Source organism: Triticum aestivum, chromosome 3B, assembly GCF_018294505.1.
Source record: "Triticum aestivum cultivar Chinese Spring chromosome 3B, IWGSC CS RefSeq v2.1, whole genome shotgun sequence".
NCBI lineage: Eukaryota > Viridiplantae > Streptophyta > Magnoliopsida > Poales > Poaceae > Triticum > Triticum aestivum.
In genome coordinates this window covers 799,940,424-799,959,869 of record NC_057801.1, presented here as the reverse complement: position 1 = coordinate 799,959,869, position 19,446 = coordinate 799,940,424, and positions in this window count along the sequence as shown.

The window sequence follows — 19,446 nt, the reverse complement described above, 5'->3', positions numbered from 1 at the left end:
TACTTCTACTACTATGGCTAACGGTTTAGCAATGAAGTAAAGTAATTACATGGCGGTATTCAGTGACACGCAGGTCATACAATAAATAAAGACAACTCCTATGGCTCCTGTCGGTTGTCATACTCATCGACATGCAAGTCGTGATTCCTATTACAAGAACATGATCAATCTCATACATCACATATCATTCATCACATTCTTTTGGCCATATCACATCACATAGCATACCCTGCAAAAACAAGTTAGACGTCCTCTAATTCTTGTTTGCATGTTTTACGTAGCTGCTATGGGTTTCTAGCAAGAACATTTCTTACCTACGCAAAAGCCACAACATGATATGCCAATTGCTATTTACCCTTCATAAGGACCCTTTTCATCGAATCCTATCCGACTAAACTGGGAGAGACTGGCACCCGCTAGCCACCTTATGCAACAAGTGCATGTCAGTCGGTGGAACCTGTCTCACGTAAGTGTACGTGTAAGGTCGGTCAGGGCCGCTTCATCCCACAATACCGTCGAAACAGGATAGGACTAGTAACGGTAAGCATATTGAACAAAATCAACGCCCACAATTACTTGTGTTCTACTCGTGCATAGAATCTACGCAATAGACCTAGCTCTGATACCACCGTTGGGGATTGTAGCAGAAATTCAAAATTTTCCTACGAGTCACCAAGATCTATCTATGGAGAGACTAGAAACGAGAGAGATGAGTGAATCTACATACCCTTGCAGATCGTGAGCGGAAGCGTTCAAGAGAATGGGGTTGAGGGAGTCGTACTCGTCGTGATCCAGATCACCGAAGATCCTAGTGCCAAACGGACGGCACCTCCGCGTTCAACACACGTGCAGCCCAGTGATGTCTCCCACGCCTTGATCCAGCAAGGGGAGAGGGAGAGGTTGGGGAAGACTCTGTCCAGCAGCAGCACAACGGCGTGGTGGTGGTGGAGGAACGTGGCACTCTAGCAGGGCTTCGCCAAGCACCGCAAGAGACAAGGAGGGAGAGGGGTAGGGCTGCACCATGGGAGAGGAAAACTCATGTCCTTGGCAGCCCCAAAACCCCCACTATTTAAAGGGGAAGGGGAGAGGGGGCGAGCCCCCTCCAGATCCCGTCTAGAGGGGAGGGGCGGCGGCCAGGAGGGGTCCCTTGCCCCCAAGCAAGGTGGAGGCGCCCCCTCCCCTAGGGTTTTCAACGCTAGGCGCCTTGGGCCCTGTAAGGGGGCTCACCAGCCCACCTGGGGCTGGTCCCCTGCCACACTTGGCCCACGCAGCCCTCTGGGGCCGGTGGCCCCACCTGGTGGACCCCCGGGACCCTCCCGGTGGTCCCGGTACGTTACCGATAGCACCCGAAACTTTTCCGGTGACCAAAGCAGGACTTCCCATATATAAGTCTTTACCTCCGGACCATTCCAGAACTCCTCATGACGTCCGGGATCTCATCCAGGACTCCGAACAATGTTCGGTAACCACATACAAACTTCCTTTATAACCCTAGCGTCATCGAACCTTAAGTGTGTAGACCCTACGGGTTCAGGAACCATGCAGACATGACCGAGACAACTCTCCGACCGATAACCAACAGCGGGATCTGGATACCCATGTTGGCTCCCACATGTTCCATGATCATCTCATCGGATGAACCACGATGTCAAGGATTCAATCAATCCCGTATACAATTCCCTTTGTCTACTGGTATAGTACTTGCCCGAGATTCGATCGTCGGTATGCCGATACCTTGTTCAATCTCGTTACCGGCAAGTCTCTTTACTCGTTCTGTAACACATCATCCCGTGATCAACTCCTTGATCACCTTGTGCACATTATGATGATGTCCTACCAAGTGGGCCCAGAGATACCTCTCCGTCACACGGTGTGACAAATCCTAGTCTCGATTCGTGCCAACCCAACAGACACTTTTGGAGATACCCGTAGTGCACCTTTATGGCCACCCAGTTATGTTGTGACGTTTGGTACACCTAAAGCATTCCTACGGTATCCGGGAGTTGCACAATGTCATGGTCTAAGGAAAAGATACTTGACATTAGAAAAGCTTTAGCATACGAACTACACGATCTTGTGCTAGGCTTAGGATTGGGTCTTGTCCATCACATCATTCTCCTAATGATGTGATCCCGTTATCAATGACATCCAATGTCCATGGTCAGGAAACCATGACCATCTGTTGATCAACGAGCTAGTCAACTAGAGGCTCACTAGGGACATGTTGTGGTCTGTGTATTCACACATGTATTGCGGTTTCCGTTCAATACAATTATAGCATGAATAATAGACAATTATCATGAACAAGGAAATACAATAATAACCATTTTATTATTGCCTCTAGGGCATATTTCCAACATCTACTTCCTTGGTTCCGGTCGTTTTCAATTGGACCAGGCAAAATCCAGAAAAAATGCATCGGACTTTCCCCTTGCTGACTTCTTGGGGAGCAGCTCGACTAGCATTGCACCAGCACCTGCTCCCGCACCGGCTCCTGCACCTGCTCCCGCACCGGCTCTCGCACCTGCTCCGGCACTGGCTCCTGCACCAGACGTGCTCGGCGGTGCTTCGTCTTTGGCTGAGCTCGACGCCCTTGCGGTATCTGTCACACCGCCCCCCTTCAATAAATGTATAATCTCTTGTTTTCGTTGCCTTTCGGATGTCTCACATCGGAGACTTTTCTTTGCAGCCCGACGAAACCCCGTGCACCATATTGTACACCATCGGCGACCAGAAGGTGAACGTGGGGAAGGCGACAATAATGGAGCCGAAGGAACCATTGTTCCACAGCCGGCCGATTCCCCCTGAACGTCTTCAAGGTTTCCGTGGCCAGTGTCAAACCGGGCCACGAGAATTTGCCTCCTCTGATAGTAGTGGGGGATGACAATGAGACCCCACGGCGGCTTGGTGATTGTTGCAATGGGTGGGTCCTGTTGTGGCCAAAGAGTCTGCTTCATCTGGAGGCGACCGGGAGCACACCCACGAGCACGCAACCTCAGAAAGGTATGCACATCAACACCCCATCTACCCAATTAGCATTGGGTGTCGGGTTGGGTGATAGCAAATGGGGTAAGGAGGAGGCTCCATTAGTCGCTGATAACGTTACCATGGATGAGGATGAGGATGACGATGGCACTCAATAGTATGTCTATACTGGCGCCTACTCAGGGTTTGAGCATCATGAGTCGGTGCCTGAATTACTGTCTCCGGAGGCTGAACGTATAATGGACGACCTTCCGATAGTAAAGAAGTCTAGGAAGAGAGCGAGGAAAGGCAAAAAAGTTGATTCTATGATCCAGCCGCCTCAGCAGCCTCGGCTTCAGGACCGTATAGATATCCCCGATGCGGATAAATGGCATATCCCCGGTCAACCAATCCTACCTCCAAGAGCGCTAGGGGCCAGATTCGGCGATCTAAGGAGACTTCATGACGATGTGCTGCGAATAGAGAAAGGCCTCATCGCCTCGAAAGATCCAGGATACCCACTCTACGTGGTTAACGTTCCGCGGGAAAGGTCGTACATCGACTGCTTCCCCGCGGATAAGTTCTTCCTTCGATTCGATTACATATTCGACATGTTTCATGTCAAGAAGCTAGATTTTATGTTTGTCCGCCTTTATGCCTTGGACATGAACTACATCATCGGGGTTGAGCAGATACATCATATCTGTGTCGCTGACCCGTACTACATGCACGAGGGCTTCTTGGGAGTCTGCGCAAAGCATTGTGAATACGCGAGGGAATACATCGTCAGTTTCATGCTCGCCTATAAGGACAAGGAGGCGATTCTCGTGCCTTATCATCCCGTGTAAGTCATCCGCGCAGATATCCTTCCTTCGATTTCAATCATTCATTTGCACGGTGGAGGTTAATTAATTTGAGGTGTACTTATTTTGCGCAGCAGTGGGCGCGCCGTCCTCATCATCCTCTACCCCCGATACTCCCACACTCTTTACTTGGACTCGTCGAAGAACATTCACAAAAAGGATTACACCCACATCAAGGATGTTCTCGACAGTGCTATGTTTTACTACCAAGCACGGGGTGGAGAGGTCAAGGACAAGAAGAGAAGGGGCGGCAGGCTCGCCTTCAGCCATAAGACCGACTTCTGTTGCATCCAGCAACTCAGCGATTCTCTTAATGATGGATTCTATGTCCTGCACCACATGCTGGAGTACAGACGGGATCACCAGAACCTTCGCATGTCACCTAGATCCGGTGATGCCCATATTCTGCAATGGGCAAAGGACGTAGGAGATATCGAGGATCATCGACTTCAAGCTGAGTTCTAAAACATCGAGCGCGAACTTGCCTAAATCATCATGAAGGAGGTCATCGAAAAAACAGGGATGTTCTATGAAGAAGGACAAATGTCGCGGGAAGACGTCCGAACATGGGTAGCCTCTCAGCGTCTCTACATGAAGACGATGAACTTTGTTATTTATGCTTATGATATGTTGTTTCAATTTTTCCAAGTCTGTCTCTTTCTGTTACTCAACTATATATGCTGCATATCATCGACTCATGTGACGATGCAGGTGCATAGTGTTGGAAATATGCCCTAGAGGCAATAATAAAATGGTTATTATTATATTTCCTTGTTCATGATAATTGTCTATTGTTCATGCTATAATTGTATTAACTGGAAACCGTAATACATATGTGAATACATAGACCACAATATGTCCCTAGTGAGCCTCTAGTTGACTAGCTCGTTGATCAATAGATGGTTATGGTTTCCTGACCATGGACATTGGATGTCATTGATAACGGTATCACATCATTAGGAGAACGATGTGATGGACAAGACCCAATCCTAAGCATAGCACAAGGTCGTGTAGTTCGTTTGCTAAAACTTTTCTAATGTCAAGTATCATTTCCTTAGACCATGAGATTGTGCAACTCCTGGATACCGTAGGAATGCTTTGGGTGTGCCAAACGTCACAACGTAACTGGGTGGCTATAAAGGTGCACTACGGGTATCTCCGAAAGTGTCTGTTGGTTAGCACGAATCAAGACTGGGATTTGTCACTCCGTGTGAGGGAGAGGTATCTTTGGGCCCACTCGGTAATGCATCATCATAATGAGATCAATGTGACTAAGTAGTTAGTCACGGGATCATGCATTACGGAATGAGTAAAGTGACTTGCCGGTAACGAGATTGAACGAGGTATTGGGATACCGACGATCGAATCATGGGCAAGTAATGTACCGATTAACAAAGGGAATTGTATACGGGATTGCTTGAATCCCCGACGTCGTGGTTCATCCGATGAGATCATCGTGGAACATGTGGGAGCCAACATGGGTATCCAGATCCCGCTGTTGGTTATTGGCCGGAGAACGTCTCGCTCATGTCTGCATGGTTCCCGAACCCGTAGGGTCTACACACTTAAGGTTTGGTGACGCTAGAGTTGTTATGGGAAATAGTATGTGGTTACCGAAGGTTGTTCGGAGTCCCAGATGAGATCCCGGACATGACGAGGAACTCCGGAATGGTCCGGAGGTGAAGATCAATATATTGGACGAAGGGTATTGGAGTCCAGAATTGTTCTGGGTGTACCGGGTGACGACCACCGTGACCGAAAGGTGTTTCGGAGGCCCCGGCAAGCTTTGAGGGGCCTTATGGGCCAAGGGGAGGGGGCACACCAGCCCACTAAGGGGCTGTGCGCCCCTCCCAACCCCTCTCACGTAACCAGGAGAGGTGGGGGCGCCTCCCCTAGGGCAGCCGCCCCTCCCGGCTTGGGGGGCAAGTTTCCTAGGGGCGGGAGCGCCCAAACCCATCTAGGGTTTCCCCTGTGGCCGCCACTGTCAGTGTCAAAACTGGCGGATCTCGGGTAGGGGGTCCCGAACTGTGCGTCTAAGACTAATGGTAATAGGAGGCTGGGGACACAATGTTTACCCAGGTTCGGGCCCTCTCGATGGAGGTAATACCCTACTTCCTGCTTGATTGATCTTGATGATATGAGTATTACAAGATTTGATCTACCACGAGATCAGAGAGGCTAAACCCTAGGAGCTAGCCTATGGTATGATTGTTGTTGTGTCCTACGGACTAAACCCTCCGGTTTATATAGACACCGGAGGGGGCTAGGGTTACACAGGGTCGGTTTATAGAGAAGGAGATCTACATCCGAATCGCCAAGCTTTCCTTCCACGCCAAGGAGAGTCCCATCCGGACACGGGACGAAGTCCTCTATCTTGTATCTTCGTAGTCCAACAGTCCGACCAAAGTATATAGTCCGACTGTCCGGATACCCCCTTATCCAGGACTCCCTCAGTAGCCCCCGAACCAGGCTTCAAGGACGATGAGTCCGGCGCGCAGATTGTCTTCGGCATTGCAAGGCGGGTTCTTCTACAAATCCGGTGCACCTGTCGCAGCTGATAGTGTCCGGCCTCCCAGTAAGGTTGTACTCCTCGGCTTCTGTGCTTCAATAATGGCCACCTCCATGTGTCGATCGAAGACGAGGTGCCCGGGCATTTTTACATTTGTCACCTTAATCCCGTAGGTGAGCCGTGTATTTGAGGAGACGGGGATCTTCAGATCCAAATCACACCATCTTCCCCCAAGCAAGCATTCCGCGGAGCGCGTCCAAAAGAGGCCATCCCATCATGACCGGGTGTCGCAGCCCTGCTCGCCGCTCCCCTAGCTTGAAGCCAGGGGATTGGGAAAAGTGTTCCATCCCTCACAGTCGCCTAATAGAGCTGCAGACCAAAGGGTTCCTTCCGCCCGCATACATGGGTCCCGTACGATCCGGACTAGCCACATATAATGGCAGGGAGCAAGCGGAGAGATTCCCTAACCCATCTCGGGGGGAGCGAGTATGCCTCGTCCTATATCTGCTAAGAGGCGTCGGGTTTCCAATCCACCCATTCCTCCGCAGACTCCTGGAGTTCTACGGTCTCTAGTTGCATAATCTTACCCCCGCCTCCATACTGCACATCGCAGGCTACGTTGCCCTCTGCGAGCTGTTCCTGGGCTGCGAAGCTCATTTCGAGCTATGGAAGAGGTTATTTTGCCTCGTCCCCCGCAACCAGGAGGGATCTATATATCAAGTGGGCGGAGCCGAAATATGGCACATCGCCCAGACCGGATACCTGTCCGGTACTCCAAAGAAGGCGTCCGAAGACTGGCCCTCGGAGTGGTTTTATGTCGATGATGTTCCCCTTCCGGACCCAGTCCGGACGGGCCTTCCTGAGTTTCCAATACTCTGCTGAAGAAACGCCAAAGCTGGCGCCCTTGGAGCCCCCGGGAGGAAGAAAACAGGGAAGTCTTTTATCTGATGAGCCGGATACAAACCCTGGCCAAATCAGGATTGACAATAATCAAAGTTATGTCAATATGCGTACTAAGTGGAGTGCGGCCACTTCAATATAGGAGAAAACCCATGTGGCACTTCAATGGAGAAGACGATGCCTCCCGCTGCGGTCGCAAAGGTCTGGACTCCGCCACATCTTTGGCGAGGATACTGTCCAAATTGTACAAAGGAGAAGAAGAGGAGTTCCTCCTCATTAAACTGCGGGATGGATTTTCCATGTATAACCCCCGAAGTTGGGTAAGTTGTCATCTTTTACTCGACTCTATCTGTTCTTACCTTCTTCGTCCCAATCATTTACCTTGCCGTTTCAAAACATGGACTAAGGAAGGCCGTGAAAGAGTTTAACAGCCCCTCTCCGCAGCCAGAGGATCCCGGTCGGGCTCTCGACCCCGGACTTGAAGAAGATCCGGACAGATCCGTAGAATTCATCGACGGGACTTTCTACCAGGCAAGCAGTGGCGACTCTTTAGTGGCCATCATCGCGGATTATCCCGGACTACTTCCCGTGTCGCATGTAAGTAATGTCGGGGTTCCAACCTTCCGAAATAATTCCTTCATTTTGCCATACCTTATGCTCACATGTCGTACTTTTATAGAAAGGGCAGTCGGGACGCCGTGCGGAACCCGTGGGGTCCTCTCAGAAAGAGGCGCCTAGACAAGGTAGGCTTAAAAGGAAGGCGGTTAGGAGCGAGTCGCAAGCGCAGAGGTATTCATTAAACTTGCCCCGTGGTTTATTTGGTCTTTTTGTCGAGGCGCGACGACTTTAATTATGTCCTGACAGGAAACGCTGGACTATATCCGGGGAACCTTCCAGCCACGTCTCCAGCAGCCGGATTCCTGGACCGGATTCACGGGCTGAGACTCATGTGGGGATAGTGCCAAACTATCCTCCTGCGGAGGATACGGATATGCTTTCCGCCACAAATTCTGAAGTGGAGAGCGCCATGAATCACCGGCGCCGGCAGGCCGTACTCCACAGTGGTATTTTTTCCGAAGAGGCATTTAATGCCTTCAATTCTGGACACGCATATATCCGCGCTACTCAAGATGGACTTGCCAGAGAAACGGACCAGTATGTGAAGGATATACGGGTAAGAGAATTTAATAAGTATGTATAGTAGTAACCCATGAGACTTGAAACAGTTGGCACAACTGATTTAAGGATCATTGAATGCATAGGTTCTTGTAGAGAAGAATGCCCAGTTGTCTCGAGAGTTGGAGCAATGTAAGGCCCAAATGAAGGCCAATTTAGCCGGACAAGGGGAATCTAAGAAGGCTTCTTCTGGTAATAATTTCCTTCTACCAGTTTGTTTGTTCGGCATGGTTTATAAATCTGACGAAAAATTCAGCAGACAATCCCAGAGGAAATCCGAAGACTATGGGAGATAATGAGCTGCATCTGCGAAGTCAGCTGAAGGCGGGCGAACGCGTGCTGACGCAGTCTATTCAGGAGAAGAATAAACTTCAAGATGCGAATCTCCGATTGAGCGTCGAATTGAAAGATGTTCGGGCTCAGCTCGCGGACTCCGTGAAGAAGAACTGGAGGCTTCGACGCGGCATTTATAGTAAGTGCTTGAACGAACTGTAGTATAGTTTGGTGAAGAGGCGTATTGACAGAGTTATGTCTACAGGTATGGTGACGGGCCGTCCTGAAGAGGAGATGCCCGGCTCCACAGGTGATATGCTGCAGGAGCTTTCACAACTGCACGAACGAGCTCGGCAGGTGATGCAGGGTATTTTCCAGGCCTTGTGGCCATCCGCTTCCCTACCAGGAGGCATGAGCGAACTTGTAGAGATGCTCAAAGGAGCATGGCGGCGCTTCCGATTATGGAAGGTATCGGCTTGCCGGCAAGGTGCGAGAGAAGCTTGGGCCATGGTGAAGACGTGATACGCCAAGGCTGACCCAAACCATATGGCCAAAGTCGGACCGGTGGGGTCAGATGGACAAGAGATACTCGTTAGTCTGGTATATGACCAAGTAGAGTTAGCTGCAAAGTATTCCCAACGGGATTGTAAGCTAGATAGCATGTTGGATGGTATAGAGGAAGAGTAAAGCCAGTCTAAATGACTATGTAATTTGAATGGGCTCATGTACTCCCTAGCCGGATTGAAAATCATTGTCATGGCGGACCTTTTCGCTTCAGCCCCCGGATCCGACAGTCCGGGGTGTATCTGAATTCCCACACAGTTATAAAAAACCGGGGTATGCGTGGAAACCATGCGTAGGGGTCATAAGTGCTTGAACAGACGAGTACCCAACTAGTTATGTTATATTACATGGATAGTAAGAAACATCTGCCAGAGAGAATAGTTCCATTAGGGGTTCCTTTCTCTGGGTGCGCATGCATCGATGTGCATGTCTGAACTGCGAACCGAAGCGCAGGAAACAAAACATCTGGGTATTTTCGTTGTAATGAACGAGAACATCTTTTGTTCACCGACCGAATATTCCCTTAAGAACGCTAGCTTTCGGCTTCACCCAGTCTGAGGTACACATCTGGCTCAACCGGCAGTAACAATCGCAGAGGTGCTCCCCTTATGCCCTAGCCGAATTAATGGGAACGTAGGGAATAAATACAAGAGCCAGGCAGCCCAGCATGGCCAAAACTTAAGTCATATCGATGCATATAATGGTGAAGAAAAGGCACATATGGAAACAAAAATGCAAATGTGGCTGGCAAGAAGCCATTAAAGTAATTATATTTATGTTCCGAATAGGAAGCCCCCAAGTATAGTGTGCACGCATAATGCGGCCGGAGTGCTCAGGGCATCCGTACAGTTTTAAGGTTGTATATTAAAAAGGAAAAAGGGGCGAGAAAGGAGGAAAGAGGACATAATTGGAGAGGCGGAGTTAAGGAGACAAACACTGAGTTCAGCGCTAGGCGTAGAATCTCCGGAGTCTGGCCGCGTTCCATGGGTTCAGCTCGAGTCTGTTATCAGATGCACTGCGCAGACGGTACGCTCCTCCGGTAACGACTTTATCAATGATGAAGGGACCCTCCCACTTGGGTTTGAGCTTGTCCTTCTTATTCTTGGGGAGGCGTAGAACGAGTTCGCCAATATTATAAGTTTTGGCCTGTACTTCTCTGCTTTGATACCTTCGAGCCTGTTGCTGATAGAATGCGGAACGGGCTTTAGCGACATCACGCTCCTCCTCCAAAGCATCTAAGTTGTCCTGCCGGTCTAGCTCGGCTTCCTTCTCTTCATACATGCGCACGCGAGGTGAGTCATGGATTATATCGCAAGGCAGCACTACTTCTGCATCGTACACCATAAAAAATGGTGTGTATCCGGTGGTGCGATTCGGCGTGGTCCGCAGCCCCCAGAGTACGGAGTCGAGTTCCTTGACCCAATGCGTGTCTGATTCCTTCAAGGATCGCACTAGTCTGGGTTTAATGCCGCTCATGATAAGACCATTTGCACGTTCGACTTGACCGTTTGTTTGGGGGTGATAGACAGAGGCGTAGTCGAGCTTAATGCCCATTTTTCCGCACCAGGTTTTCACCTCCTTAGCTATAAAATTCGAGCCATTGTCAGTGATGATACTGTGGGGGACACCGTAACGGTGTACAACCTTCGATATGAAGTCTATCACTGGTCCGGATTCAACCGTTTTAACTGGTTTGGCTTTTATCCATCTGGTGAACTTGTCCACCATGACCAATAAGTATTTTTTCTTATGGCTTCCCCCTTTAAGGGGTCCCACCATATCCAGCCCCCAGACCGCGAAAGGCCAAGTTATGGGGATCGTTTGGAGAGCGGTAGGGGGCATATGGCTTTGATTGGCAAATAGTTGACAACCAACGCAATGTTGGACAAGGTCTTGTGCGTCCGCCCGGGCTGTCGGCCAGTAGAATCCTATCCGAAAAACCTTGCTTACGAGAGCTCGGGCTGCCGTGTGGTGCCCGCCTAGTCTGGAATGGATTTTGGCTAAGAGCTGTCGCCCTTCCTCTTTGGAGATGCATCGTTGGAGCACTCCTGTGGCGCTCTTCTTGTAGAGCTCTCCTTCATGGACTTTGTAGGCTTTAGAGCATCACACAATACAACGTGCCTCATTTTGGTCCTCAGGGAGCTCTTGCCTATTAAGGTAGGCCAAGAAGGGCTCGGTCCACGGGGCGATGACAGCCATTATTTCGTGGGCCGAAGATGTTATTTCGGTGGCAGAGCCTCCGATTACGTCAGAAGGTTCAGAATCTGGGGTTGTGCTTGGAGCCGGACTAATAGTGCCGGACTCCCCTTCCCATGCCACGGACGGCTTGAACAGCCTTTCTAAGAAGATATTAGGTGGGACGGGGTCGCGTCTAGCACCGATGCGGGCGAGGATATCAGCTGCTTGGTTATTTTCTCTTACCACATGGTGGAATTCGAGCCCCTCGAACCAAGATGACATTTTGAGGACGGCATTGCGATAGGCCGCCATTTTCTGGTCCTTGGCATCAAAGTCTCCATTTACCTGAGATATTGCGAGGTTCGAGTCCCCGTGCACTTCTAGGCGTTGAATGCCCATGGAGACTGCCATCCGAAGACCATGCAACGTATTCGACTGCATTATTGGAGTCTGTGTATAATATTTGGAGGACGTACTGCACCGTGTCTCCGGTGGGGGATGTCAGGACGACACCTGCTCCCAATCCGGCCAGCATTTTAGAGCCGTCGAAATGCATGATCCAATTTGAGTATGCGCCATACTCTTTAGGGAGTTCGGCTTGTGTCCATTCAGCGACGAAGTCGGCCAGTACTTGCGACTTAATGGCCCGCCGTGGTTTGTATGTTATGTCGAACGGAAGGAGCTCAATAGCCCATTTAGCAATTCGGCCTGTTGCGTCGCGGTTATTTATTATGTCATTGAGTGGTACTTCGGAGGCCACCGTAGTCGAACACTCTTGAAAGTAGTGTCGTAGTATTCGGGATGCCATGAAGACCGCGTACGCTATCTTTTGATAGTGTGGGTACCGAGATTTGCATGGAGTGAGGACAGTGGACACGTAATATACCGGCTTTTGGAGCGGGAACTTGTGTCTGTCTGCCTCTCGTTCGACGACGAGCACTGCGCTCACAACTTGGTTTGTTGCGGCTATGTATAATAGCATGGGTTCGCCAATGTTTGGCGCGGTCAGGACTGGGTTTGTGGCCAATAGTGCCTTTATTTCTTCCAGTCCGGCCGTGGCCGCATCCGTCCACTCGAAGTGTTCGATGCGTCGAAGAAGGCGATAGAGAGGTAGTGCCTTTTCTCCTAAGCGGGAGATAAAGCGGCTTAAGGCAGCCACGCATCCAGTTAGTTTCTGGATCTGCTTGAGGTCTGTTGGGATAGCCAACTGTGACAGAGCTCGGATTGTTGCCGGATTTGCTTCAATTCCTCTATTGGAAACAATGAAGCCGAGCAATTTTCCAGAGGGTACTCTGAAGACACACTTCTCTGGGTTGAGCTTGATGTCGTATGTTCGGAGATTATCGAACGTAAGCCTCAAGTCATCTATTAAAGTTTTGACGTGTCTTTTTTGATGACCACGTCGTCTATGTAGGCCTCTACTGTCTTGCCGATTTGTTTTTCCAGGCATGTCTGAATCATGTGTTGATAGGTTGCGCGGGCGTTTTTGAGCCCGAAGGGCATGGTGTTGAAACAGAAGGGGTCGTACGGAGTGATAAAGGCCGTTGCGACCTGGTCGGACTCCGCCATCTTTATTTGATGGTATCCGGAGTATGCATCGAGGAAACACGATGAGTCGTGTCCTGTGGTGGCATCGATTATTTGATCAATGTGGGGGAGGTGGAAGGGATCCTTAGGGCAAGCTTTATTGAGGTCCTTGAAATCGACACACAAGCACCAGGATTTGTCCTTTTTTGGTACCATTACCAAGTTTGCTAGCCAATTCGGATGTTTGATGTCTCTGATGAATCCGGCCTCGAGTAGTTTGGCTAGCTCTTGTCCCATGGCTAGCCGCTTAGGCTCTGAGAAGCGCCTAAGAGTCTGCTTGACTGGCTTGTATCCTTTCAGTATGTTGAGGCTGTGTTCGACCAGCCTGCCTGGGATGCCCGGCATGTCCGAAGGGTGCCAGGAGAATATATCGCAGCTTTCACGCAGGAAATCTCGCAGTGCGGCATCTATCGCGGGGTTCAACTATGTCCCAATTGAAGCTATCTTTGTAGGGTCCGTTGGGTGGACCTGGAATTTGACTATCTCGTCCGCTGGTTTGAAGGAGGTGGATTTAGGTCACTTGTCGAGTATCACATCATCTCTATCCAATGTTGCTTGCAGCGTTGTTAGTTCTTCGGCCGCGAGGGCTTCTGATAATGACTCCAGGACGAGGGCGGCGGTTTTGTTTTCGGCGCGGAGTGCGACGTCCGGATCACTAGCTAGAGTGATGATTCCATTGGGCCCGGGCATTTTGAGCTTCATGTACCCGTAATGGGGTATAGCCTGGAAACTTGTGAATGCGTCCCGCCCCAAGAGGGCGTGGTAACCGCTGCTGAACAGGGCCACTTGGAATGTAATTTCTTCGGACCTGTAATTCTCCGGCGTGCCGAATACCACATCCAGTGTGATTTTTCCTGCGCATCGCGCCTCCCGACCAGGGATAATTCCCCTGAAGGTTGTGCTGCTTTGCTCAATGTGGCTCCTGTCAATTTCCATCTTGATAAGGGTTTCCTCGTAAATGAGGTTTAGCCCGCTTCCACCGTCCATGAGCACTTTAGTGAGCCTGAAGCCATCCACGATTGGGCTAAGGACCAAAGCAGCTGGTGCTCGGACTGTTCAGAATTGAGGTTCGTCACTGGCATTGTAAGTTATAGCCATGTCGTTCCATGGATTTATTCTTGCCACATGGCAAACTTCTGCGAGGCTGTGCTGACCTCGCTTGCGCCTGTTATTTGAGGCGAAAGTCTCGAAGACTGTAAATACCATATTGTTGTCTCCGGCGGGATGTTGCTCTGCTATATGTTCTATGAGGAGATCCTCGCCGCTCTTTGCTACCTGCCAGAGTATCCAACATGCTCTAAGGCTATGCGTTGGCGTAGTATCTGGTGTGCTGTGAATCTTGCACGGCCCGTTTAGCCATTCTTCCAATATGGTTCCACGCCTTGCGGCGGGCTTTGGCTTTTTAGTACTTGAATCGTGTGACTTACGAGAGCTTACCTTTTTAGCTCGGACAGAGGAATTGGTTAGAGCCAGATTGTCCCAGAAGTTTGTTTGGGTTTTCCAGGCGCTTTCCATCGCACAGTATTTTTGCACTGTGGCCGCTAAGTCAGCAAAGTGTAATATGTTGCGGCAACTTATAGCGTTGAGAACCCCTTTGTCCGTGCAATTTTTGCAAAAGAGGGAGATTGCGTCTGCCTCACGACAGTCCTTGACCCTGTTTATCACAAGGAGGAATCTGGCCCAGTAATGATGTACTGTTTCTTGGGGCTCTTGTCTGATATATGAAAGATTGGATAAATCTGGGTGGGTGGGTGGATTTGAATCCGAATACCGACCCAATCTAGGACCCAGGGGCAAAGAGGCTTCCAAGCTTAATGGCCCGGGTTCTGGGGCGTTGCTTGATCTCTTTGGCCTGCCACCCGATTCTGAGTCCGGGCTCTGGGTCATGTCCTCCCGCGAGCAGGTGTCCGGCTCAGAGAGCTCGGAAATCCGGACATAGTTCATCCTCAAAGTAGAGGGAGAATTAGGATGATGCTCTTCCACTACCGCTATCTCATGGGTGACCGGTGGAGAGTGAATCTCCCTTTGGTCGGGTTTAAGCCCGATCCGGTCATAGTCCATAGCGACGCCCAGGGCGGCGGCGTGATCCAAGATCTCATTGAGGGAGAAGAGCTCCATTGGGTCCATCTGTTCGGCAAGTTCCGAATCAACGTGGAGGCTATTTTTAACGACCTGAGAAGTCATTGTCGGCGCGACAGCCGATCAGGTGGTCATAACGAAGCCGCCCTGCCGGAGAGTTTGGCCTAGAGCCAGGGCTCCCCCGGTGGTGATGTTGTCTTTAACAACGAGACAAGCCAACAAGCCTTATTGCGATGACATAGTGGAACTCTCAATGAAACCACCAATGTCGGTGTCAAAACCGGCGGATCTCGGGTAGGGGTCCCAAACTGTGCGTCTAAGACTAATGGTAACAGGAGGCTGGGGACACGATGTTTAGCCAGGTTCGGGCCCTCTCGATGGAGGTAATACCCTACTTCTTGCTTGATTGATCTTGATGATATGAGTATTACAAGAGTTGATCTACCACGAGATCAGACAGGCTAAACCCTAGGAGCTAGCTTATGGTATGATTGTTGTTGTGTCCTACGGACTAAACCCTCTAGTTTATATAGACATCGGAGGGGGCTAGGGTTACACAGGGTCGGTTTACAGAGAAGGAGATCTACATCCGAATCGCCAAGCTTGCCTTCCACGCCAAGGAGAGTCCCATCCGGACACGGGACGAAGTCCTCTATCTTGTATCTTCATAGTCCAACAGTCCTGCCAAAGTATATAGTCCGGCTGTCCGGATACCCTCTTATCCAGGACTCCCTCAGCCACCCATCCCTAGGGAACCCTAGGGCGCCTCCTCCACCCCCCTTCCCCCTATATATAGTGAGGGAGAGAGAGGTTAGCCGCACCCTTCCCCTGGCGCAGCCCTCTCCCTCCTCCAACACCTCCTCCTCGTCTGTAGTGCTTGGCGAAGCCCTGCTGGAGAACCATGAGCTCCACCACCACCACGCCCTTGTGTTGTCGGAGTTCTCCCTCAACTTCTCCTCTCCCCTTGCTGGATCAAGAAGGAGGAGATGTCCCCGGGCTGTACGTGTGTTGAACGCGGAGGCACCATCCGTTTGGTGCTAGATCTGATCTTCCGTGATTTGAATTGCCGCAAGTACGACTCCATCATCCGCATTCTTGTAAAGCTTCCGCTTAGTGATCTTCAAAGGTATGAATATGCTCATCCTCTCCCTCTCTTGTTGCTAGAATCTCCATAGATTGATCTTGGTGATGCGTAGAAAATTTTGAATTTCTGCTACGTTCCCCAACAGTGGCATCATGAGCTAGGTCTATTGCGTAGATTCTATGCACGAGTAGAACACAAGTAGTTGTGGGCGTTGGTTTGTTCAATATGCTTACCGTTACTGGTCTTATCTTGATTTGGCGGCATCGTGGGATGAAGAGGCCCGGACCAACCTTACACGTACGCTTACGTGAGATAGGTTCCACCAACTGACATGCACTTGTTGCATAAGGTCGCTAGCGGGTGACAGTCTCTCCAACTTTAGTCGGATCGGATTCGATGAAAAGGGTCCTTATGAAGGGTAAATAGCAATTGACATATCACCATTGTGGCTTTTGCGTAGGTAAGAAGCGTTCTTGCTAGATACCCATAGCAGCCATGTAAAACATGCAACAACAATTAGAGGACGTCTAACTTGTTTTTGCAGGGTATGCTATGTGATGTGATATGGCCAAAAGAATGTGATGAATGATATATGTGATGTATGAGATTGATCATGTTCTTGTAATAGGAATCATGACTTGCATGTCGATGAGTATGAAAACCGGCAGGAGCCATCGGAGTTGTCTTAATTTATTGTATGACCTGCGTGCCATTGAAAACGCCATGTAATTACTTTACTTTATTGATAACCGTTAGCCATAGTAGTAGAAGTAATAGTTGGAAAGAAAACTTCATGAAGACACGATGATGGAGATCATGGTGTCATGCCGGTAACGAAGGTGATAATGCCGCACCTCAAAGATGAAGATCAAAGGCGCGAGGTGATATTGGCCATATCATGTCACTCTATGATTTGCATATGATGTTTGTCATGTCTACATCTTATTTGCTTAGAACGACGGTAGCATAAATAAGATGATCCCTCATTAAAATTTCAAGAAAGTGGTCCCCCTAACTATGCACTATTACAAAAGTTTGTTGTTTCGAAGCACCATGTCATGATCGAGTGTGATAGATTCTAACGTTCACATACAACGGGTGTAAGCCAGATTTACACAAGAAAAACACTTAGGTTGACTTGACGAGCCTAGCATGTACAAACATGGCCTTGGAACACAAGAGATCGAAAGGTCGAACATGAGTTGTATAGTAGATATGATCAACATGAAGATGTTCACCGATGATGACTAGTCTGTCTCACGTGATGATCGGACACAGCCTAGTTTACTCGGATCATGTATCACTTAGATGATTAGAGGGATGTCTATCTAAGTGGGAGTTCATTAAATAACCAGATGAACTTAATTATCGTGAACATAGTCAAAAGGTCTTTGCATATTATGTCATAGCTTACGCTTTAGTTCCACTATTTAAGATATGTTCCTAGAGAAAATTTTAGTTGAAAGTTGATAGTAGCAATTATGTGGACTGGGTCCGTAAACTGAGGATTATCCTCATTGCTGTGCAGAAGGCTTATGTCCTTAATGCACCGCTCGATGTGCTGAACCTCGAGCGTCGTCTGTGGATGTTGCGAACATCTGACATACACGTTTTGATGACTACGTGATAGTCCAGTGCGTAATGTTAAACGGTTTAGAATTGAGGCACTGAAGACAATTTGAAACGTCGCGGAACATATGAGATGTTCCAAGAGCTGAAATTGGGATTTCAGGCTCGTGCACATGTCAAGAGGTGTGAGACCTCCGACAAGTTTCTTAAGCCTGCAAACTAAGGGAGAAAAGCTCAATCTTTGAGCATCTGCTCAGATTGTCTGAGTACTACAATCGCTTGAATCGAGTGGGAGTTATCTTCCAGATGAGATAGTGATGGTTCTCCAAAGTCACTGCCACCAAGCTACTAGAGCTTCGCGATGAACTAACATATCAGGGATAGACATGATGATCCTTGAGCAATTCACGATGTTTGACACCGTGAAAGTAGAAATCAAGTAGGAGCATCAATTGTTGATGGTTAGTAAAACCACTAGTTTCAAGAAGGGCAAGGGAAAGAAGGGATACTTCATGAAACGGCAAATTAGTTGTTGCTCTAATGAAGAAACCCAAGGTTGAACCCAAACCCAAGACTAAATGCTTCTGTAATGAGGGGAACGGTCACTGAAGTAGAACTAACCTAGATACTTGGTAAATGAGAAGGCTGGCAAGGTCGACAGAAGTATATTGGATATACATTATACTAATGTGTACTTTACTAGTACTCCTAGTAGCACCAGGGTATTAGATACCGGTTCAGTTGCTAAGTGTTAGTAACTCAAAATAAAAGCTGCGGAATAAACGGAGACTAACTAAAGGTGAGATGACGATATTGAAGGAAATATGCCCTAGAGGCAATAATAAAGTTATTATTTATTTCCTCATATCATGATAAATGTTTATTATTCATGCTAGAATTGTATTAACTGGAAACATGATACATGTGTGAATACATAGACAAACTTAATGTCACTAGTATGCCTCTACTTGACTAGCTCATTAATCAAAGATGGTTATGTTTCCTAACCATAGACATGTGTTGTCATTTGATTAACGAGATCACATCATTAGGAGAATGATGTGATTGACTTGACCCATCCCGTTAGCCTAGCACTTGATCGATTAGTATGTTGCTATTGCTTTCTTCATGACTTATACAAAGTTCCTACAACTATGAGATTATGCAACTCCCATTTACCGGAGGAACACTTTGTGTGCTACCAAATGTCACAACATAACTGGGTGATTATAAAGGAGCTCTACAAGTGTCTCCAAAGATAGATGTTGAGTTGGCATATTTCGAGATTAGGTTTTTGTCACTCCGATTGTCGGAGAGGTATCTCTGGGCCCTCTCGGTAATGCACATCACTATAAGCCTTGCAAGCAATGTGACCAATGAGTTGGTTACGGAATGGTCTATTACGTAACGAGTAAAGAGACTTGCCGGTAATGAGAATGAAGTAGGTATAGGATACCGACGATCGAATCTCGGGCAAGTAACATACCGATGACAAAGGGAACAACGTATGTTGTTATTCGATTTGACCGATAAAGATCTTCGTAGAATATGTAGGAGCCAATATGAGCATCCAGGTCATGTCTACATAGTTCTCGAACCCGTAGGGTCCGCACGCTTAACGTTACGATGACAGTTTTATTATGAGTTTATAAGTTTTGATGTACCGAAGCTTGTTCGGAGTCCCGGATGTGATCACAGAC